This window comes from Arvicola amphibius, chromosome 1 (assembly GCF_903992535.2).
Source record: "Arvicola amphibius chromosome 1, mArvAmp1.2, whole genome shotgun sequence".
NCBI classification, from domain to species: Eukaryota; Metazoa; Chordata; class Mammalia; order Rodentia; family Cricetidae; genus Arvicola; species Arvicola amphibius.
In genome coordinates, this window is record NC_052047.1 from 118,396,627 (window position 1) to 118,417,688 (window position 21,062).

At 40.6% G+C, this 21,062-nt stretch overlaps 1 protein-coding gene across 1 annotated transcript in view; it reads right to left on the bottom strand.

Moving 5' to 3' along the window:
* Pik3c2a (phosphatidylinositol-4-phosphate 3-kinase catalytic subunit type 2 alpha) overlaps nt 1–16,113 on the bottom strand; it is a 102,593-nt gene extending 86,480 nt beyond the window's left edge. Inside the window, exon 1 of the mRNA XM_038319048.2 lies at nt 15,992–16,113. The gene's annotated coding sequence lies outside the window, so the exon portion shown is untranslated. The remainder of the gene's footprint in view (nt 1–15,991) is intronic.
* Nucleotides 16,114–21,062: the final 4,949 nt, after the last annotated feature.

The following is a 21,062-nucleotide window of genomic DNA, read 5'->3' on the forward strand; positions in this document are numbered from 1 at the left end:
TTCATAACCATTCCTATCTCCAGTTCCAGGGGATCTAACACCCTCTTCTGGTCTACAAGGTGTGCATACATACATGCAGACAAAACATTCATACTCATAAAATAAATCTTAAAAGTAAAATAAAAATAAACTTATAGCAGGTAGCAAGTGTGGGATGAATCCAAGCACTACTAATGTACATGATACACTTTTAAATTACCTGGAATCAGTATAGGCTTAAATCACCATAACCTATCCATCACAAATATCAAATTTCTTCCTCAATCTTGAACTATTTTTTTCTCCACTGATAAATTCTGCTTCCGTCTATCATGAGGCAGTCAACACTGCTATTTAGTTATAACACACACAATTTATCAGTCAATTTACTATCAACAAATGACTGGCACATAATAATTTCACTGAGGGCAAGAATTTTTCCTCACTTCTACAATCAGGTTTCTAATGACCAGACATACTCTTCCTTTTATCAAAGAGAAGCTCAAATTGGAAACAGAAATCAAGCAAAAAGAGCTCATTCATTTATTAACAATTTGCCCTTTACTGAAAAAAAAAAATTACATGGTTGGATTTAGAATAAGTAGGGAGAGGCAATTATCTTGAAAACTAGAAGAAATATGGTAAAAGAGAACTAAAAATAGGTGTTCCATCTCTGTTAAAGACTGAAATATCAATAGACGAAAAGAGACTACTATTCTATCTCTGATTCATGGGAAGGGAGAACTCATCTAAAAAGCGAAGCCAAGTACTTTGGTATTAAACACTAATTTGTCACAAAAAAGATTAAATGAAAGACACAGAATGCAAAGAATTTAAATGAAAACTTAGTATTTTCAAAATTTTTATTAATAATAAATAGATGAAATCACTTTAACAATATATTTTATTCGAATGTATCTAAATTATCACATTACATAAAATCAATATAAAATTTAGTATTTTCTTTTTTAAGTACTGAATTTTTGAAATCGATGTTTATGTTATAGTTACTCATCACAAATGAGCTAGTTTACCTTTGTTTTAGGTTCTTTGATACAGAGTTTCATGTAGTAGAGGCTGGACTTGAACATGTTATGTAGCTAAGGATGAATATCTAATCCTCCTGCCTCTCTGTTCCAGGTGCTGAGATTACAGGTCAGTGCTACTGGGATTACAGTCCTGCATCACCATACCCAGCAAACTAGTCACATGTGCACACAGTCCAGGGTCACAGTTTAGAAGGAAAGGTTTAATGGGGGAATAAAAAGACAGATAAGCATCGTATCTTCTGCACATTAATGGATGTATTATAACGAAACAGTTCCCAACAGCCATCTCTTTCCTCAAGTCATAAAAACAATTAAACTGTTTATTATTTGAGAAGAGAACAGATTTTCTTTTCATTTAAGTCTATATTCTATGGTCTTTACATAAAAACTACCTTACCTTTTGTAACTTATTATAAATTTTATTCTATTCTTTTGTAGCACAAGAAATCAAACCAAAGACAAATGAGGCAGCTGCTCTATCACCAAGCTATATCTCTAGCCCTCTTCCTAACTTTTGTATTTTTAAATTATGTAACTTCTGATTAACCATATTCTATAATTATAAAATTAACATTCCATAAACAATGTATTTGTGGCTGGAGATATGGCTCAGTGGGTAAGAGTGCTTGCTCAGCAAGAGTACCTGAGTTCAAATTCCTAGCATGGAGTGGGGCATGGTCCCACGACCTTAGTCCCAGCACTTGGGAGGCAGAAGCAGACCTCTGCGAGCTGGAGGCCAGCCTGATCTACAAAGCGAATTCCAGGACAGCCAGGACTACACAGAGACACCCTGCCTCACAAAACCAAAACCAAACCAAACAACAACAACAAAAACTGAGCATGGTAGCATATGCCTACAACCAGAACATTGGGGTGGAAACAAGCGGACACCAGATGCTTGCTAACCAGCCAACCTAGCAAAAACAAGGTACTCTATACAGGCTCAGCAAAAAATCCTATTCCTTAAAAATAAGTTGGGAAAGTGAGAAAAGAAGGCAGCTCATGACACATTCTGGCCTTTGCATATGCATGCACAAATACACACACCCCCACACAAAGAATGCATTCACAATCAACTCATTTTATAGGTGGTGGCTGGAGAGATGATTTAGCAGTTAAAAGCACTGGCTGCTCTTGCATAGGACCTGGGTTCAATTCCCAGAACCCATATGTGACTTACAACTAGCTCTAATGCTAATGCTTTCTTCTGGTTTTTGAGAGCACCAGGCATGCAGGTGAAAACGCATAGCCATAATTTTTTTAAGCTAGGCAGTGGGGTGAACACTTAAATCTCAGCACTTGGGAGGCAGAAGCAGGCAGATCTCTGTGAGTTCAAGGCTAGCCTGGTCTTCAGAGTGAGTTCCAGGATGGCCAAGGATACAGAGAAACCGTCTTGAAAGACAAAAAACAAAACAAAAAATTAAATATATATTTAAATATAAGAAAAGACAAAGAACAGAGTTTATGTATAGTCACTGCATACTGAAGGCCTCCCTAGCTTGGTTCAAAACCTATATACCATATAAAATTTTCATAATGTTTGGGGTACATACATTTAAAAAAAAGGTTTATTTTTATTCATGTGTATGAAAGCTTGCCAACACACATGCATGTATGTATACTGTTTGTATGCCTGGTATCCACAGAGGCCAGAAGATATCAGATCTCTTGGCATTGGAGTTATAGATGGTTGTAAGTTGCCATAAAGATGCTGGAAACTGAAGCAGATTCTCTGTGAGAATACTAAATACTCTTAACCACTCAGTCATCTCTCCAGTCTAGTTTTAATAAATATCATGACAAAGAAAAGCACTATGTGTTCATTTCAGTGATGTTTCCTAGATGTATACTATGCACCCTGCACTGTTTTCAGTGATGAAAGGCAAAATAGTTTAATTATAAAATGTCTGTGGAAAGCAATAACCCAAGAAGAAAGAATTTCCTACTTACAATGTACAGCAGAAATTAATCCTCCTAATATATAACACAGAATCATTATGGGAAAATCAATAACAACGTAGTAAAATGGAAGAGTTTGAATAAACAGTTCAAAAACAATGCCCAATACACTTCCTCTTATTGAGACAATAGCAATTAAACCATACTAAACCTGTATACCAAACTATATCCCCAACCTATGAATGAGGAAATGATGAACTAAGAAAGTATTTTACAAAATTTAAAAATTTACAGTAAAATAGATAAGATTAATAAAGATCAGAGAAGAAAACAGTAACATAAATATATATCAGGAAACTGATATCTATCTGGCAATAATGATCAGGAAAAAAAATTAAAATTGGTGTGGTAGCACAAACCTGCAATCCCAGAACTCAGGAAGTGGAGGGAAGGTCAGGAGTTCATGGTCGCCTCCAGCTATGTATTTATTTTATTATATACATACATATATATATATATATATACACACACACACATATATATATATGAGTTATTTTGACTGCATGCATGTCTGTGTACCAACCACATGCATGCAATACTCATGGTAATCAGAAGAGAACGTCAGATCCCCTTGGCATGGGAACTGTATAAAGTTGTTAAATGCCATGTGTAGCATTCTCAACTATATACAGAGCCCAAGGCCAGTCTCAAAAGCAAAACATTTAAAACAAAATAAATATTTTAAATAAAATATGCGCTTATTATGGTAGTTAGTATGGGATGAGCAGAAGGGAAGCGCCTTCCTCTAGTGAATGAAGGTATCAGCAACTCACACTTAATGGGAAACCTTGAAATTTTCCTTATGGCCATAAACAAAAGCAGAATGCTAACTATCACCTTAATTCAACATTTTAACCAGTTCTAGACAGTACAGTAAGAAAAAGAAATAATGGGGTGACATCTATGTACATCTAAAGACCTAAAGACATGAAAGCAATTGATGCTGTTCTCAGAGAATGTAGAGAATGAAAAAGGAGAAACCATGAGACCCAATAACATCCAAGTAGGAAACAAAAACAGGAAAAGAATGATAATGAAATACAGGAATGCTCTAACGGACAATACAGAGACAGGATAAGAAATGGAAAAAAAACACATAGGGAAATCTAAAAGCTCCTCAGCAACTTTTTTGAGAAACAGATTTATTGAAATACATCCTGCTAAAAGTTTAATCAAGTGCTTTAATCAAAGCACTTGAAAAACAGAAGCAGGAGGATCTCTATGAGCTAAAGGACAGCCTAGTCTATATAGAGTTCTAAGACAGTCAGGATTATATGACACAACCTGTCACACACACACACACACACACACACACACTCACTCACTAAGACCAAGTGTAGTGGCATATATTTTTGATACCAGCACTCAGGAGGCAGAGGCAGAGCTGTGTAAGTTTAAGGTCAACCTTATTTGAGTCCTTATTTTTTTTTTAAATCATTAAATTACACCTACAGGGTTGGAGAGATGGCTTAGCAGTTAAGAGTATGCACTGCTATTGCAAAGAACTGGAATTCAGTTCCTAAAGAGAAATTATGATATTCAATGCATCCATGTCAAGTAGCTCACAACTACCTGTAACTCCCTCAGTAATATGTGTGAAGTTAGCATCAAATCAATTTATTACATAGATGGTAAGTTCTTTAACGAAGTAAAGGGTTGTTTGTGAAGGGTTATGTGTTTATCTCATGTATTTCAGGTTCACCTTGAACTGATTCTCCTGCCTCCACTTCCTGAGTGGATTATAGGCACTAGTCACCATGCCTGACTGGAAGTAAGCTGTAACTTTATACACTGTATAAATAATTTAGCATTGTCCAAAAAGAAGCTTACTTTGGCATATCTGATAGGAATGTCATTGCTTAGTGCAACTGGCCACATAGAATGACCAACATGATAGGAAAAACATGGCTGATAGTGTGATTGGAATTCAACCCAGAGCCTGAGTTCAATCATACGGGTACTCTACCAACTACGACAATGTAATGAAGACATACTGAGAAAAAAAAATATGGTCCCGGCAACTCATGTGAGAATCCCTGGCTGCTAATGCTCCATGTATACTGTACACATGGATACTGGAAGCAAAACACATTTGGATGTCACGGGGAAAAACCTACCAGAAGTTCCACGTTGGGGACACTCCTGGACTTTGTTCTACATATCCTCTTTTCCTTGACTGATTTTAATCTATCCTTTCCCCATAATAAACCATTAACCACAAGTATAACAGCATTCAGTAAGTTTTATGTATCCTAACAGATGTCAAGCCTAAAGGTGGTATCTGCTTTTCAATGTGCAGTTCATGTTTAACACGAGGGCAGTCTTATGTCCATTATGCCTTCAGAGGTGAGATAATCATAAAGACAGTAAGGCAGATCTGAAATACAGGAAGACAAGAAGCAAGACTTTCTAGAGACAGGATAAGCTGGTTAGTGAGGCTGACAACAGAGATCTGTAGAATCATGTCAGTGTGCAGAATCCATATTTTGCTGATGATATGTCATGGTTCTTCTCCAAAGTTATTTATCTATTTATTTATTTGCAGTTTGAATAGATCTATGTAACTTTTAAATACTCTAGATCGGGGTGACAGTCTCACTTGTGAGCATACACTTCAAAGCATACCGAAGTGCACATTTTAAATATGAACAGTGCATTATATGTCTATTATTCTTTACTCAACTTTGTTAGAAATAAAATCAAATGGAGAATAAGGAAAAAATACGCTAGATCAATATAAATCAGAATAGCACTAGATTTTTATAATAAGCTATATTACTACATCCAGTACTTGGCTCATATATTATATAACCCTTATAACAGACAACTACAAAGAACCAAATAAAACTGACAGCAGGGCATAGAGCAATTGTTCTCAACCTATGGGTAGCAACCCTTTTGCGGGTATGTGTGGGTGTGTTGAACAACCCCTTCACAGGGGTTGCCTAACACCATCAGAAAACACGGGTACTTACATTATAATTCACAACAGTAGCAACATAACAGTTATAAAGTACCAACAAAATAATTTTATGGCTGGGGATCACTACAACATGAGGAAAAGGATTAAAGGATAGCAGCATTAGGAAGGTTGAGAACCACTGGCATAGAGGCTCACATTTGTAATGGCAGCAGTGAGGAAGCTGAGAAAGGAGGACTGCCATGAGTTCAAGGCTACCCACAAACTTAGGTGTGGCGTTGTATGTAAGTCAGCCTGGGCAAGAGAGTGAAATAGAGTGAGATGCCTATGAGAAAGCAGGATTCTGTGAGAGGAGAGGAAAGGGGAGGATGGGGAAGGGGACTGACTGACATTGAGACTGATTACTGGGTTCTTATCCTAGCTGCACTTCAGCTTTGATTAGGCATTTCACCTCTCGGGGAACCAATTTCTCAAGTAAATGAAGTGGTTATGCATTGAATAGTAAGATTTACTCAAACATTAGCATTTCAACATTAAACTTGATTTGCAAATTTTAATTCTTTCCTCCAAACTGATATAAAAGTGTAGTAGTATTTCTGCCTTCCAGTCTGATACAATGTATGTTTTCATTTGAAACAAACTTACTCTGTAGATCTGATGAAATGTTTTTGAAAAAGATGGAGAATAAGTTAGCTGAGGCTGTAGGCTTTGGGCTCAATGTCTAGCCTCAAAACGGAAGAAAAAAAAGTTCAATCACTAAGACTACATAACAAACCTCCCTGCCCTCCTTCAAAGAACCTCGAAAAATCTGACAATAAGAGTGTGTGATGTACTTATTTACTGTACTTAACAGTGTAACAGGAAGTCAGAGAAAGACTCCAGCACAAGAATTTATACTGTTCAAAAAAATCCCTACTTTTCTGTAGAAAATGGAATGAAAAACAAAAAATTGAGGGCTTGGGATATAGCTCAGTAGTAGCATGGAAAGGGCTGTCAGTGTCTTGGCAGTAAGAGGGCGGGAAATAGGGAGACTCAAGAGACAAATAAGCAGATAAATAAAATTAGGGGATTAACCATGACTTGGAGTAAGGATGGTGGCAGTGGAAGTATTAGAAGTGGTTTGATTTAAATGGAACATGCTAAGTTTAGCTAGCAAGTAAAATAGAAAAACAAAAAATCATTTAGATTGGGGAAACATGTTATTTTTAGTCAGTGAAAACAAATAAGGCATGGGAAAACCAAGAAGAGCTTCCCTAAGATTCTTCATGATTTTAAAGACAGGGAAAATCAGGCATGGTGTCTCACACTTGTCTAATTCCAGCACTCAAGAGACACACTATGATTTTAATGCCAGTCATGCTCCACCTAGAGAGTTCCAGGCCAGCCAGGTCCACATTCAAAAGGAAGAAAAAGCAGGTAAGAATTTCCAGAGCTTCAGTCCCTGCCAGGTCAGAGTCAATAAGATGACTCAGTAGATAAAGTGCTTGCCACATGAACTGTCAAGAGAAGAGCACGAAAGTTCAAGAATGGAGTGGGAGGAAACTATTCCTACCTGTCTTTATTTTATTTAAGCTATTATTATTATTATAATATTATTCTTATTGTGTGTATGAGGTGTGTAGGGGAGCTCATGCCATAGCACTTTTTGAGTTGGTTCTCTCTTTTCACCACAAGGGTCCTAGGGATTCAACTCATGCTGTCAGGTTTAGTGGCAAGTTCCTTTACCTACTAAGTCATCTTGCCAGTCCATAGTTTTAATATTTAAAATGCTTTGTACAATTATATTAATAAGAGCTAAAGTCTTCTATCTTGGCAAAAAGCAAAAAGTAACTGAATACACATTAATCATTATTCCACTCTCAGCCATTAAGAGCAACATTCTAAACATCCAGGACAGACACAACAACCTTCTGTGTCTAGACAGGAGTCTTATTGAGTCTTATTGCATATGAGTAGGAAGGGTCAATGAAGAGAAGACAGAGATCATAGAAAAAAGCTCATTCTAAAAGGCAACATGCTGACCACAAAGTCTGCACTCTAACTTGGTTTCTCAACAGAAGTATTTGGTGGAGATAATTGCTGAACTTTGGACTACTTTTCTGTTCATTCATTTGACATGAATCATTAAATATACCTTGACATTACTGAAATTTCAACATGACAAATAACAGTAAATCTTTTGTGCTGTTATGGTAGCATATGCTTCTATTTTCAACATGGCTTAAGAGGAGAAAAATTAAAACTGAGAAACACACTAAGAACCACAAAGTAAGGAACAGTAATAACAAAAAACTGAGCCAAGCTGGAAATGTGCTTACCTAGCATGCATGAAGAATATGTTTGCATATAGGGGTGTGTGTGTGTGTGTGTGTATACTTGTGTTCAAATGCTGAAACGAGCATCAAAATGCCCCCAACACTATTGAAAAGATGCTGAGTAATATTAGTCAGAAAGGAAATGTAAACCAAAACCACAACCAGACACAATTCAAACGTACTTGACGACTATAATATTTTAATGGAAAATTTGAAGTGGTGGCAAATATATGAAGAAACTGAAACTCTCATACTTTGCTAATAAGTGATGCAAAATGGTGCAGCCACTCTGAAAAACACTTTTGTGGGCTCCATCTAAAATGTAAACATAATTATTGTTTAAACCAGCAATTCTACTCCCACTCAAAAGAACTGGAAACAAACACTTATATTTACACATCAATCTGTATTAAGGATACTATGTTTACCAAACAGTATGCAATCTTAGTATAAGAGTCATTATTTACAATATCCAATAGATGGAATAACCAAGTATCCATCAGTGAATTGATATATAAAATGTGGTAAAGACATAGAACAGATATTATCTAGTTATAAAAAGTAATGACAAATACTGCACTATGGATGATCCTTAAAGACACTATGCTAAATGAAATAAACCAAACAAACAAATATGGTATAATTCCACTTACAGGAAATATCTAGAATAGGAAAATTCAGACAAAAAGTAGAGTAATGGTTATTAAGGAAAGCAGGGGCTGGGAGGATGGAATAGTTACTGCTTAATGTTCAGAGTTTCATTTTGCAGTGATAAAAGTCTTTTGAAATAGACAGTGGTGATAGACAACATTGTAACTAATGATACTAAACTATAAATGAGCAAAGACTCTCTCCCTCTGTGTGTGTGAAAGAGAGACAGAGAGACAGAGAGACAGAGAGATTGAGACTGACTTGGGGGTATAGTTCAGTGGCAGAGTTCTTATCTAGTAGGGACAAGTCCCTGAGTTCAGGTCCCAGTACCATGTACCCACTGAATATGGGTCCACATGCTTTTAATCTTAGTTCTCAAGAGGCTGAAGCAGGAGGATCAAGAAGTTCAAGGCCAGCCTAATCTACAAAACTAGATTCTAACTCAAAACAAACACAACCTTTCTTCTTTCTTTCTCCTCTCTTTTTGCTAAAAGGATCCTTATGTAGCTCAGGTTGCCCAGACTCACTACACTAAGTAGCAAAGGATAACCATGAACTCTTTCTGATCTACTTGCCCACAGGTGTGAGCCACCTAGCCTAATCCCAGAGCTTCACGCATGCTAGGCAGGCACTCTAGAAAGAGCCAGAACCCCAGCCCTACATTTCTTTGTCCTAGCTGCTGTGGTACTAATTCTGGGACTGTTATTTTCCATATTCCATAACGTGTTCACTTTATGCACAGATGTCTAGTTAGATGGGTTTTTGGATTTTATATTTAAAACATACCCCAGTAACTATGACTAGAAAAAGAAAATCAACTGCAGTTAGTAGGTATTGGTGGTTCACATCTGTAATCCTAGCACTTACAAGGCAGGAGTGTCGTGAGTTCAAGGCCAACTCAAAAAACAAACAAAAACGAACAAACAACCCCCCTCCCAAATCAAGCTCTGTCAAGCATTTCAATATGCATAGAATTCTAGTCTGAGAACTCGATGTCAGAGTACGCCCCTAGTATTCTAGCATGCAGAAAAGGAAGGGAAGGAGGTTTAGTCAGACAAAAATGGGTCATTCCAAGCCAGGTAATTCCAGCATTTGGAGACTAAGACAGAAGGATTTGAGGGAGTTCAAGTCTATCCTGGGATACCATTGAGAATCTGTCTCCCACACCCTCCAAAGGGAAAAAAAGAAAAGAAAAGAAAAGTACAAATTGTGTATTCCCTGGAACTAAAAAGCACCCTTTTCCACTTAGCACTGTAGTTTAAAACAGATTTATACATTAAACTTTAAAGCGTTTATCAGAACAGTCATAAATTCTATTATGAACATAGATAAGGTGACTTAACAAATAAACCAATGCAGTTACAGCAACTCACTGCACTGTGGCTTTGTTTCTAAGAATAGTTAGGTCTCCGTCAGAGCTTATCTTGTAGGAAGAGCATACATGTTTACTTACTCTCCCAAACTGAAAATAGAACATTTGAAAAAAGTATTTTCCTGATTCCTAATTAGACTGCATTTTTTGAAACAAAATCACTCATGCTCTAGTCCCTCCTCACCAGAAGCATTACTAGCACTGATCTCCTCTGATCATTTTCACATACTTTGAAAGAAGGTTGTGGTTTTGTTTATTACACAGTGGAACTTTAATGACAATTTCTTAGACATGTAGTGGTCCACAATGTAACTCTTAATATTCATGAGGCTGAAACAGTAGGATTACTCTAAGTTCAAACCCAGCATTGGCTACACTATGAGACGATTTCTTGATAGATAGGTAGGTGGAAGAAGGAAGGAAGGAAGGAAGGAGGGAAGGAAGGAAGGAAGGAAGGAAGGAAGGAAGGAAAAAAGGAAGAGAAAAAAAAGAAAGGGGGGAGAGAAAAACTGACCAACTAGACAGGCAATTGTACACACCTGCAATGCCAGTACTTGGGAAGTATGAGCATTAAGATCAAGAGTTCAAGGTCATCTGTGATCTGTGACCTTATTGTGTGTACACACGAAGTCAGCCTGAACTCTGTCACCCAATCTCGGAAAAATATTATCCTATGGATTATAACTGATCTCTCAGGTTGTACTATAAACTTGCTCATCCTTTAATAAACACTCCAAAACTGTGCTATATTTTACACATGTAAACATTAAGACACCAACTTAAGAAACACAATGAAAAGAACACTGGGCCAGCACTATAGGACCTGGATTCAAGCAGTGCTTTCTAGACACTATATTTAGGCCTCATTTTCTTCTCCGAGAAAACAAGAATATTTACTATTTATTTAAATAATAAGGTCTTGAGGGACAAAAATATTAGTTAAGCTATAATCAGCAATCAATGCAAACATAGGTTTTTATTATTGTTGGTCTAAGTCAGTGGTTCTTAATGCTGTGACCCTTTAATACAATTCCTCATGTTGTGGTGACCCCAACCATAAAATTATTTTCATTGCTATTTCATAACACTATAGTTTCGCTAGTTATAAATAGTAACGTAAATATTTGTGTTTTCCGATGGTCTTAGGTGAACCCAGTTACAGGGTCATTGTGACCCACAGGTTGAGAACCACTGTCCTGAACTATCTACTAGTATTTGTTTCTAATAAATCTCGATGTATAGCAAATAAAGCTAAACAATATTATATACTATTTGATTCTTTCTATACTGTAACTGTTAAGCCTGTAATTCCATGCACTTAGAAAGCTTAGGCAGGCCAGCAAGTTCCAGGACATTCTAAATTGCGTAACAAGACTGGATCTCAATACTAAAGATAGATATGGTGCTTCATGTTCATAATGTAGCACTTGGAGGACTGGGGCAGGAGAACTACCACTGAGGTCAAGGCCAATCTGGCCTACATAGTGAGTTCTGGGCCAATGTGAACTAAATTATAAGACCCCATTTCACAGTAGGACTTACAGAAAGCATTACTGTTTAACACTAAAGATGTATTCTCATAGTTAAGAGATAAATACCAATAGCTAAGTCGAAAAATTGCATTCAAATCTTTTTTAAAATTATTTTAAAATTTCATTTATTTTATACCCAAATAGCTAAATTTAAATTATTAAGAAATCTAAAGTGGGCTATGGTAGTGCCTGTCATCCTAGCACTTGGTGGATAGAGGCAGGAGGAGCCAGACTACAAGGTCCTCCTCAGTTACAGTCTAAAGCCAAACAGGCTTCATGAGGTACTATGTACAAAAGCAAAAAGAAATTCAGAAAGTAGTTCACAGCTGCATTTATTCCCATTATAACTGTCAAAATGTCTCTGTATACATCTCATCAGAACAACATATAGTCTGGGCATGGTGGCACACGCCTGTAAACCCAGCAGTCAGGAGGCAGAGGAGGGCAGACCTCTGAGCTTGAAGCTCCTCTACATGGCAAATTCCAGGCCAGGGCTGTACAGAAAGACCCGAGGGGGTAATATTCCAAAAAATTAAAAACAAAAAACCCTAGTGCTAGGGATGGTAATTATACGATACCCCTTAGTAAGTATGTTGGATAAAGAAGTCCCCACCACACCCCCCATTCAGGCTATTGCTATTGCCCTTGGTTACCAACCAGAACTAGGTAGTAAGACACCATTGCTGAAGACATCAAACACATCTGGTTGCGGGACATACAGAAATCAAGCTACAACTGAGCTGCCTACCTTTCTTTTACTGTGTCATGAGGTGTTATGCAGGTTCTAAAGTCTTACTTTGCTGTGGGTCTTGTAAGCTATATATAATACCAACCTTGCAGCTAAGATGTGCCCACTGGTCCAACAATGTCATTGCTGTTGTCATAGGGTTACTACTGCTATATGCAAATTGGGGAGGAAAGGGTTTCAGCTTTTGTTTCCAAATCACTGTTCATCACTGAAAGAAGATAGGAGAGGAACTCAAACAGGGAAGGAACCTGGAGGCAGAAGCAGATTCAGAGGCCATGGGACATGACAAGGCTGCTGCACCCATTACTCACAGAAGCAATGCTACAAGACCTGCATATACTGGGTCCATTAACATTCTCCATCATGGATTTGGAAGGGACTCAGAAGACCACCCTACTCCCAAGGAGCTATAGGAATGGTTGCTAGGGTTGGGGAAGTCATATTCCTCAGTGGTGCAACCCCTGGCTAGCAGCCTTTACTCAAGTAAATAACCATCCATCTGAACTCATGCAGACACCCTAATTAAAATTTTCCACAAAAGGGAAAAAGGAGTACATAAACATAGTTGGGAGGAAGAAGAGGTTCACTAGGAAGAAATAAAAAAGAGTAACAGGGGAAGAGGTGGAAATATCAAAGTATATCACATACATATAAGAAATTGAAATTTTAAATCAAGAAATAACATTGCAAAAAAGAAACAGGGCATACATAAATGCACAAAATAAAGATCCACAGCCAGATGTGGTGGTACACATCACCTTTAATCTCAGCACTTGGGAGGCTCACTCTGAGTTCAAGGTCAGCCTGGTCTACGTAGTGAGTTCCAGGATAGCCAGGTATATACAGAGGGACAACAAAAGCAAGCAAGCAAGCAAACAAACAAAACGGTGACCCCCACATATGCAAGAAAAACTAAGGTTTCTTTTAGCCTCAACCATAATCCTATAAATAACGCACAAGACACCTATCCGGGGCAGTATTTCCAAGTGAGACCATGATTCCCACTAAAAACATTGTATATGAATGCTATCAAATAAATACCAGAGTTATTGAGACTTTTCTCAATTACCTTACCACTTGGAGGTAATAGGAAAGAGCTTAGAATCTGATCACTTTTACCCATCCTGCCCTCATTAATAGAGAGAACTCATTCTGTAAGCCTTAATTTGAGCAGTCTTCTCATCAGACTCACTCATCCCTTCATCTCCCCATCCTGATCACATCCTTCTTAGCAGCTGAATCCACCACTGTCCTTATAACTACAGTGTTAGAACTTGTTAAACTGTCTGCCCAGGGAGACCAGACAACAACTTCTATTTTCTCTCCTCTCCTCATTCCCCAGTTTCTTAGGGTGGGTTTGTGGTCCAATTCAGTTACAACTATCAAATGAAACCACCAAACTAAAGCAGATATAGCTCAGTGGTAGAGCCTTGTTTAGGCCCTGGGTTCAGTCCCTAGTACTGGGAAGGTGGGCTGTTGAGATTAAACAAATCACCAAATTCTGTAAATGCAGCATACTAAAACACCATCATTTGCTTGTCTTAAATTTCTTTTGGGAGTATGATAAATTAGTAAAAAAAAAAATCAAGTGTCTTATCAAAGCAAGATAAATTCCAACTCATTCTGAAAGTACTGAGAACCAAACCCAGAGCCTTGTGGTAAACAAGCACTAACTCTTAGCTACATGCCCAGGTCACAAAACTTTGTCATTTTGCTTTGTTTTTGTCTTTGGAGACAGGGTCTCCTGTAGCTCAGGCTCATCTCTCAAAGTGCTTTGCACCTCTCCTGATCTCAGGGGTTGGTCTATGCTCTGATAAGAACTCTGAGCTCTTAGAAATCAGACTCTCTTGAGGTACAAATTTACTAATTAAATGTGCTACTTATTACATTCAAAACAATGTGCCAGTCTTACTCCTGGGCACAGAAATGCACACAGCAACATTAAACTGAATGGAAAATTAGGAGCTCTGAATAGAAGAAGCAACAAAGAACCATACACTCAATACACAGCTGACTACAGAAAGTTGTTTCTAAAATCCTGAAAGCAAATATGCCCAACTTTAAGCTCTCTGGAACTGAAAAAAGACCATTAAAGTATGACTGCAAATTAAGCTGCAAGTAACATGGACACAAAACAAATTATAACAGAAAATTTACTATTACTATTATTATTTATTGACAGTGTCTCACTAGGTAGCCTAGGCTGGCCTTAAATTTGACCCTCCCACCACAGCTTTGTGGTACAGGCAAGCACTGCAATTACAGAGTGCACCACCATGCCCAAGACAACAGACGTTTTCCCAAGACAAACTACTTTTGAATTAAGGTAGCCAACGCAGATGGAATTTGTGGAAGCTCTGTTTATATTTTTGTACCTATGTTAAAATCACTTTGGAACTACGTTTGAGTTAACAAACATCTCTATATCGGTCACAGTGCTTTTAAGTGCTCAAAACACTGACTGTCAAACCCGCAGATGGCTACAAAGATTTGAAAATCTCAACCAAGGCACTTCAGTGTGGTTTGTAACCTTGCATGACCACACCGACTCCAACGACGGCGCGGCTGCTGTACAGTTTCTCGTGGACACCGAACCATCATCAGGGAGGCAAGAGTACAAAGTCTTCCTTGGAATCAGTGTTCCAGGACTTCTGTGCAGCCTCTCCTCCCGGATGCTACTGCACCAACCCTCTAAGACTAGCTTTTTTATCCCCTGTCCTTGTGGCTTGTGATGATCCAATGCATTCAACAATTTTCCCCAAGGCAGTTTCCTTCTGACATCCACCTGGAAAGATTTTGGGTAACCTCTTTAACAAGTAATCTCGTTCAAACAGGGAAGCTTCCTTCAAACATTATTTTGTATAAAATAAAAGTATAATTGGAACTTCGCCTTCTATCAGGACAACACAGCGAAAGAACTACCGTGCGCACTCTCTTCAATTATTTCTTGTTCGCAGTCACTCAGAAAGTTAAATATTCTTACTCTAATGCCTTCCCAGAAAGACGGTGCGTTAAATACACATAAATATTATTGCATTCCCAAAGCAAGTAGATTCTGGAGTTTTGCTTTAAGGTAGGGGGGTGAAGGATCCCAGGAGAAGAAAAAGAACCACCAGAGGCTCCAAAGATCGAGCTGGGCGAGGAGGAAGAGGCCATAGCAGAAGTTCAAGCTACTCTCCAGAAAAGTCCGGAGCGGAGCCTGGGACCCGCCGCCGCAGCTCCCTCACTGTCCCGGGGACCGTGGGGTGGCTTCCCCTCCCCCTGAGGGACAGCGGCGCCCGGCGGCTCGCGACAAAGGGGCCTGGCGCGGGGCGCTGGCGACCGCCGGGTGGGGGACGGGGGCCCGAGGAACGAGCCAGAGAGGATGGAGCGACCAAGGGGCACCGCGGCCGCGGTCCCTCCCCTCGGGTCCCTCGGCGGCCGCGCCGCGCCAGGCCTCGCTCCACACGCACCCGCCGCCCCTCACCTCACGCTGCGGGAGCTTCGGTCTCCACCGCAACCAGAGCCTTCGCGCCTTCCAAGGTACAAGCCATGTTTTGCCCCCGCCTCAGCTGGCTCAGCCGGCCGCCGAGGAGAGCTTCGACTGACTCCGCGGCCAGCCGAGCACCGCACGTCACTTCCGATGGTACAAGCGCCGCCCCCGGGCTTGGGCGCCTGACGATTGGCTGGTGCAGACGGCCTACCTGGGGCGGTGGGCGGGGCACAGGCGGGGCCGTAAGGCAGCGGTGGGGAGGTTGCGGGCTGGACTGGTTTCCCCGGGGAATGGGTGTTCTGTCGCGGCCTGGGGCCTCTGGTTTCTGGGACCCCCCTGGCCCGCCTCGGGCTCCCAGGCACCCTTTGTTCCCAGGCCCTCTCTCGGCCCTGCGCGCCGACGACCTCTGGCTTGCGGCTGCGGGCTTTGCGATCTTGGCCCCAGGCCGCCCGGAGATGAGTTTGGATTGGGAGGCAGAAGTAAACAGTCAAGGCGAAATCTTTCATTCCCTCCAGCATTTCTCGCGGACGTTCAGGTGCTTCGAAGTTTGTAATTAGCAGCTCATCACGTGGGTCCCGTAAAGGGCTGAACGTGTGCGGCGTCCTCACGTCGCTGTTCGCTGACAGCCTCGCCGGGGCCAGGTGAGGAAGGCAGCCCGATAATAACAGCGCTCGGCCAGACAGCACTCCCGGGCCCCGGAGTAATCATACCTCTCTCGTGAGCACCGAATGGAATTGTGCTTGTAAAGCGTTTAGCCCTCTGCTGTCTGGTTCAAAAGTGAAGCAGATGGGGAAATTATTCCCGTTTTACGGATTGCAAAAGAGGACGGACAGCCGGTAACTATTGAGGAGAAGGATGGCAAAACAAACTGGACTTGGCTTTTGGAATTTAGAAGTTTATTCCCAACATTTTCTCCTTTCCTGTAGTAGGAAAGAGGAGACGTCTGATCTGTTCTTTCCAATAAACATGTCTGCACTTCTGGAGTTTGGATGAAGTTCTACATTAAGGGGAAGGAAGCCAAGAGAGAGAGTGTAGTCCAAGCTGAGTCTAAGGCATGAGATTACTTAAACTCAGCAGTTCAGAACCTGTCTCAAAAAAAAAAAAAATAGATATAGGATTGAGTCCAGCTCCATGGTAGTGCACCTAACTAGCATGTGTGAGGTCTAGGTTCAATCTCTAGTACCAACTAAGCAAAACAGAAGGCTATTCCATGGGGAAGTCTAGGAGCATCTTATGTCTGTACCACCCTCCCAGCCCCTAGCTGTCCACCAACCCCACCTTCCTCTGTACACTGGCACTTCCAAGCGTGCTTACACGCCCCAGAAGAATGTCCCTCAGGAATCTGCTCGGCTCTACAGCATTGTTCTGCTTTATCTTCCAATCAAAGGAGGAATTTATACACTTGGCAGGTCTTCCTCAAGATTTAAAAGGGTGAGGAAAAGGAATTCTTTCAGGACTGGCTTCCTACCTTCTGCTGGAGAACGGAGTGTGCCTTGTGGGAAGATAAAATGGCCTCTCTCTCTCTCTCTCTCTCTCTCTCTCTCTCTCGGAAGGAGGGAGAAATTGTTCTTCTGGATCCTGGCAACTGGCCCTGGTCTGAATCAAATCCTTGGTGAAGTTCTGACTTTCTCGTTTATTATGGCTTTTGTGTGGCCTACTGGTAGGCTCTGATCACCCAGGAAGTGCCAATAGACTGAAAAGGCAAAGACTTAGGTGGGTTTCAAAAAAGGCAGCATTGCAAATTGCTAGGTGTCAAGAAACTGAGCTGGTGGCCCTCTCTTAGACTTCCTTCTCTGGCTGACAATGGCACCTGATTAAACCACCTGAACACAGACCTGTGAAAGAAAAGTGCGAACCCACGCTGCTATTATTTGAAACTAGTTAGAGACTAGCTAGAAGCTACTTTCTCCCCCGGCTTCAGTTTTAAGATTCGAAAATAGAAAGAAAATAAAAATTGAGGTGGTAGCATTACATTTTAAACTGCTCCAACCATAACTTCCCACAGAGAACTTTATAGCACCCTCAAACTTCTTCCAGTACCAAATGAGAAGTGGGGAACCTTTCTCTTTGACCATGTGTGAAAAGAATGACTGATATTGAACATTTCCCGAAACCAGACCCTGTTCTTAGTGCTTTGTATTATTTCACTGAATCCCTCCCACAAGCTGAATGAAAAGGGGCCATTATTCGATCCTTGATTTATGGTTGAGTACTTTGAGCACCAGAGAGAAAAGCAACTTGCTCAAAGCCACACAGCCATTAAATAATAGAGTCTAAACGCAGATCTTACCACATAGCCCAACCTCTTTAACCTCTTTCTGCCCTTGAAAATTAACCAAAGAGCTTTAAAAGGCCACTGATAGCCAGGCGTGGTGGTGCACATCTCAAAGCCCAGCACTCAGCAGACAGAGGCAAAGGGATCACCAAGTTGGAAACCCCTTTGTCTATCTAGAGATTCTGACCAGCTTGGTGTGAGGTAGGCTACACAGCAAGACCCTACCTCAAACAAACAAAACCATTAATAAGTAGTTCTGTTGTCTGTTCCTCCCATAATGTTGTTTTCCAACTACATAGGAAGATTCTACCGTGGGACTGTACTACAAAATTTTTAAGTTGTGGCCTTGCTGGGCAATGGTGACCCACACCTATGATCCTAGTACTTGGGAGATAGAGGCTAAAGGCTAGAGCTCAATGCCTAGGCTACATAGTGAGACTCTCTCTCTCTCTCTCTCTCTCTCTCTCTCTCTCTCTCTCTCTCTCTCTCTATATATATATATATATATATATATATATGGGGCTGGAAATGTAACTCAGTGGCATATCACTTGCCTTGCATGTATAAGACCCTGGGTTCCAATCCTAGCTCTATTTTTTTTAATTAAGTCTGTACACAGAAATCATTACCCATGGCAAATAACATTGACACAATGACACTTAGAATATTAAATTTGTAAACAATAAAGGTGTATGCAGTTTGTGGAGGTAATGAAAAATGTTTGCCTTAATTTAAAAAAGGGGGGGGGGTTGGGGCTGAGGGAGCCTAGGGAGGATATGCTGAGCCCTCACCTTCTGTATTATATGTCAAACACAGCTCTGTGCCGAGGAGACACCGGGCAGCAAGGCAGTGTTTCTCTGTCCTCAGAGTTTGGAGCATATGGGGAACGAATACAAAATACCCAATTAAGCAATCATTTCCTCCTAATTGTGATAAGCAGTGTGAAGGAAAATTACAGTGTTCTCTGCTTTAGAGTGGAAAGCAGGAAGGCCTTCTCTAGGAAGTGACATTGGGCCGAGTAGACATTAAGGAGGTTGGGTATGGCAACACACACCTGTAATCTCAGTACTCAGAAGGTGGAGGCAGGAGAACTAGAGGCTCCCTGCCAGCCTTGACAACTTTTAAAAACGAAACAAGATCTTAAAAAAGTTAGCTAGGAGTGGTGGCACATGCCTTTACTCTCAACACTAGGGAAGCAGAACCAGGTGGATCTCGGAGTTTTAAGCCAGCCTGGTCTACATAATGAGTTACCTGTTAACCAGGCATAGTAAGACCCCGTGGATGTCAAGCTTTCAAATGATCAGAGCTGTATTTTTTGAAGATTTCATAGTGTGCTATGAAAATGCCCTAGTCGGGGGCTGGAGAGGATTTAACTAGCCTGCATTGGAAATTGAGGTATCTGTGCTTCGGACTCTGCATAAAACACAGTAAAGACTAAGCCATCTGAGCCAGGGTTTCTGTTCTTGGAGACAAGTTGGGGAGAGTGACTCAGATGGGTAACATGAGATGATTATTAATAGAGATCTGTGCAAATAACTTGGGAAGCTCCAGAGAGATACACAGGGAAGACGGAGGTTTGTTAGTTATCTGTGGCCTTCATGTCTGTTTACTCCTGAATTTAGCAGCTTGAAGGAACAAACTTTTATATTTATATTTTTTTGGGTCAGGAACGTAAGCACTGTTCAGATTGGTACTTCAGCTGTCAGTCTCACTAAGTGGCTTAAAATGGTGGGGAAACTCTGTCTTGAAAAACCAAAACAAACCGTGCCTTTAATCCCAGCACTTGGGAGGCAGAGGCAGGCGGATCTCTGTGAGTTCAAGGCCAGCCTGGTCTACAAGAGCTAGTTCCAGGACAGCCTCCAAAAATACAGAAAAACCTTATCTGAAAAAAAATGTGGAGGAGATAATATCAAAGTTTATTTCATGGGACAATGAAAAGGCCCCTTCAGAGTGCTGGCTCCTCTGGGAGCAAGTTTGAGGCCGCTGGACTATCTAACAAGTTCTAGAAAAACCAAGGCTACATATCAAGATATTGTCTCAAAAACAAGATGTGAGAACAAAACTATGTGCGGAAACCAGCATTTTCATGGTATCCCGGCGTTTCTCCCATACTGTATTCATTCCAAGTGGAGAAGCATGGTCCATACTCAAGGGGCGGGGGTGGGGAGGGAGGCACACAAAGGTAGGAAAACCAGGAGGGGATTATGTAGGAATCTCTAGTGTTAGGATCTAGTGTTAGGAATATTTCCTAACTTGAGCTCTCTGCCAACACAAAATCCCAATCAAGCCAAATCAAAACAAGCCAAATTAAAAAATATCCAGGTTTAATGGGAGTTCTGTACTCTCGGGTGTCCCCGAGGGGCCAAGAACTAGACCAACCACCTGGAGGAAGGAAAAGAGACCACATGTTCCTCTTTGGGGATTTCATTTAAATACTCTTGGGAGTGATCCAGACCCCTCCCTGGCCTGCTGGGATTTGGAGTCCAGAGTGCTAACTCTCAGGGTCAGGGGGCTAGGTTAGATGCAGGGGCTAGGGTCTAAGCTCCCAACTTAACAACTAGAATTAAACAGTGTTCTAAACCACTGGGCTGTCTCCCCAATTTCTTCTTTTAAGGATATCAGTTTATCTTGACCTCTCTCCACAAAGGTCCTATTCACAAATAAGCACGCATTCTAAGACCTTGAAGTGTTAGCACTGCATGTATGAATCTGCAAGGCACACAATTCAACTCCTAAACTGTACGGCATGAAGAGCGAAAAACCTGTGATAAATCTTCGTTGTCAACTTCA